Raw genomic sequence first — 3,845 nt, forward strand, 5'->3', positions numbered from 1 at the left:
TCGAATCCCCGCGGCGGGGTGCGCTCCCATTGCTCGGTCCCAGCGCCTGCCAACCTAGCAGTTCGAAAGCATCCCCGGGTGCAAGTAGATAAATAGGGACCGCTTACTAGCGGGAAGGTAAACGGCGTTTCCGTGTGCAGCTCTGGCTCGCCAGAGCAGCGATGTCACACTGGCCACGTGACCCGGAAGTGTCTCCGGACAGCGCTGGCCCCTGGCCTCTTAAGTGAGATGGGCGCACAACCCCAGAGTCTGTCAAGACTGGCCCGTACGGGCAGGGGTACCTTTACCTTTATTAAGTGTTTTAAATTTGTTGTTAGCCACCCTGAGCCCGGTTTTCTGAACCAGGAAGGGCAGGGTATAAATAAAAAATTATTATTTATTATTGTGCCACCACACAGATTGCCCCGCCTCCCCGCCCTGGATGCCGGTTCTCCTTCCTTCGCCCCTGGGCAGCTGCTGAGTCACAGACAGTCTTTGCCACCTGGGAGATAACCTAGAATTGGGTAGATTTAACTGCAGTTTAATTAGATGTTGCAGGGCTCAACGACTGGCTGAATGGGGTAGCTCTAATTTACTGAGTCTGGCTTGTGTGGAGGCACACCAAGTGCAGTTGAGCCACAAATCTCTGCAGCAAACAGACCGGCAGAAAAAAAATCATCATCATCATCACTCATTTGCCACAAGTTAGTGCTGGAGCAAAGCAAATTTATAGCTCTCCATGCTGCTGTGAGTTAAGATCAGCCAAACAAAGATTGCTCAACCAGAAGCAGGAGGCAGTTGCATTAATCCTCCAAGCCACTGATGAAATGAGCTTGACAGTGGCCGGGAGAATCTCCTTGTCTGAAATCCTGGAGAGCCACTGCCAATCAGTGGAGGCAATATTGAGATTAATGGACCACTGGTCTGATTAAAGGTATAATCCTGTCTCTCTGTGTATTTTAGTGGGAGGGCTGTAGCCCATCTGCTTTGCAATCCCTGGCACCTCCTAGTAGGACTGGGAGAGACTGCCACCTGAGACCTTAGACAGCTGCTATCAGTCTGGATAGACCAATGATATGACTCAGTATATGGCAACTTCCCACATTCAAAAGCCCTGTTTGCCAGGACACAGGCTTCCTTCCCATTCACCCACAGCAGGGAAGGATCTGCTTCCTCTTGGTAGCATTTCACATAGCCGTATGTCAAGGAGGTGTCAGGCGAGCACAGGTCATCCATAGGGCTGGAAAGAACTTGAGACACGAAATGCAATTAGCTTTTATTCACAGAAAGTGACAACACAGCAGAGTTCCTGTGGCTCACCTCCTATAGCTGGAGACGTTGCTGAAACTGACCACTGGCCTCCTAAGCATTTGGAGACCGCGGTGAGGGGGTGGGCTCTTCCTCTGGGCCTGTCTGACCCATTGCTCAGCAATGTGCAGGACTCTCCCCGAGCGTGGTGTGAGGCAGGGAGGAAAGCCAGCAGGACTAGGACTGTGCTGCTGGGTAGCAAGGCTAGCAATCTGACTCCTTTATATCTAAGTCTGGGGTCTAAGTCATCTTTTTCTGTGTCCTCACTGGGGGACTCTTCAGCAGGCGGCACCCACCACTCTTCCTCATCCAGTCAGTCCCTGACCTTGCAGGAAACATATATGAGTACCAAAACTATAGGTTGCCTTGCAAAATAATAATAATTCATTTTTTGTTCAAATAATAAAACAGAAAATTGAGAGAAAGAGATGTTGGGTGTGTTATGTATTGAAGTTCTCACCCTGGCCACCAGGAGTATTGTGTATGTAGTTTTCACTCAGGTCCATGTCAGTTATTTTAGGCGGGAGCTGAGCTGTTTGCTGTTCAGTTCTGTTCCAGCTTACAAATAAAGAGCTGCTTTGGAGAAATTGCTGTGTCGTCTGCTATGTCTACCCACTATTCAACAGGGTGGATATTTTGTTTTGGCTCAAGACACACTCCTCTTTCCTAAGTCATTTTGGAGTGCCACCTTTCTGTCCTCCAGTTGCTCTGCTTCAGAGCATTCTTGGTAAAAATATTAAAGAGCAAAGTTCTCGATACATTAGAGAGCTGGTGTAAGCGAGAGAGAAGGCAGCCATTGCATACTGTGAAGAAAGCAGCGGCACATTGTGTTTAATGCATGCAGAACTACCATGTCATTTTCCTGGCACTTAGGGTACCAGTAAGTTAAAATTAAGAAACAAAGGTTTTCAGCATTTAATGTAAGATCACATGCCTCATTCATGCACATTTTAATCTGGGCCTGCATGACCCAGTTATTCTTCCTGTGTTTTCCCTGTGATCCTTGATAAGCCAGCTTAACAGTGCAGTCCTATAAAGGTAAAGGTAAAAGTACCCCTGCCCGTACGGGCCAGTCTTGACAGACTCTGGGGTTGTGCGCCCATCTCACTTAAGAGGCCAGGGGCCAGCGCTGTCCGGAGACACTTCCGGGTCACGTGGCCAGCGTGACAAAGCTGCATCTGGCGAGCCAGAGCTGCACACGGAAACGCCGTTTACCTTCCCGCTGGTAAGCGGTCCCTATTTATCTACTTGCACCCGGAGGTGCTTTCGAACTGCTAGGTTGGCAGGCGCTGGGACCGAGCAGCGGGAGCGCACCCCGCCGCAGGGATTCGAACCGCCGACCTTTCGATCGGCAAGTCCTAGGCGCTGAGGCTTTAACCCACAGCGCCACCTGCGTCCCCTGTGCAGTCCTATACATGCCTACTTAAAAGGACACCCCAGTGAACTCAATAGGGCTTTCTCCCAGGTAAGAGAGTATAGGATTGCGGCCTGAATCTGCCCAGTTGGCACTATTAGGTTAATTCATCTTACAGACATTCCAGGTGTCCCTATTTTCCAGGGACGGTATCAGATTTACAGAAACCGTCCCGGTTTCTGATTTGATCTGTTGGGACATCCCTATTTTCTCTGAGAAATGTTGGAGGGTATGATCTTATGCCAGGTGGGAACTGTTAAATGTTAATGCTTGGGCCACGCTGAGCGAAATGCGTCCTTTCCTTGTAAGCAAGTTAATTAAAATCTGTTTTAAAAGGTGAATTGCATGAGGGGTGTTAAACAAGAAGACTGGCAATCACACAGACCAGCAGCAAGAAAGCAGCAGACTACCCTCCTCTCCCAAATTAGATTCTCTCAGCAGTTTTGGAGCTATTAAAGGCTGCTTCACTAAACCATTTTTGCAATGCACCACATGTAGAGGTGCCATTTAGAGCATTTCGTATATTCTCATTCCAATTTTGTAGGCCAATTTCCCTATGAAACTATGCTATGATAACCTTTTTGAATACTTTATATCCTATGGGCTGGCCATTGCAGGCATTTCAGTGGCCACAGTGGACCCTCCCTAGGGGTGTGGCAATGTTTCTGCATTACATTTCACAGCTGCATTATTATACCAAAGCAGCCACCAGTTCTCATTGTTTTTAAACAATGTTTAGGGAAGTTTTTAATGTGTGACATTTTAATGTATTTTTAATCTTTGTTGGAAGCAGCCCAGAGTGGCTGGGGAGACCCAGCCAGATGGGCAGGGTACAAATAAATTATTATTATTATTATTATTATTATTATTATTATTATTATTATTATTATTATATGAAAGACTCTTACTGCAGACAGACAGCCCATGTAAAATGTGCCTTGGTCATCAAGGAGGAAAAGGGGCAGCCAATGAACTAGATCAGTGGTTTTCAGCCAGTGTGCTGTATCACCCTGGCATGCCTTGAAGGATGGTCAGGGGTGCTGTGGGCAACACTGGCCTCTGTCCCTCTCTCCTTCCCTCCCTCCTCTGAAGCCCCCTTGATCCAGTGGCTTCTGTGCTAGCTACAGAGGCCACATTCACATGA

The 3,845-nt window shown here is 47.9% G+C and overlaps 1 long non-coding RNA gene across 1 annotated transcript; it reads right to left on the reverse strand.

Annotated features, from left to right (window-relative positions):
- Positions 1-1,243: 1,243 nt before the first annotated feature.
- LOC309362744 lies at positions 1,244-3,635 on the reverse strand. The gene is made up of 2 exons (XR_014165102.1): positions 3,604-3,635; positions 1,244-1,607 (listed from the first exon to the last, which is right to left on the reverse strand). It is a non-coding gene; the product is annotated as an uncharacterized lncRNA (long non-coding RNA).
- Between the last annotated feature and the right edge of the window lie 210 nt (positions 3,636-3,845).

Source organism: Podarcis melisellensis, assembly GCF_964234715.1.
Source record: "Podarcis melisellensis genome assembly, chromosome: 2".
NCBI classification, from domain to species: domain Eukaryota; kingdom Metazoa; phylum Chordata; class Lepidosauria; order Squamata; family Lacertidae; genus Podarcis; species Podarcis melisellensis.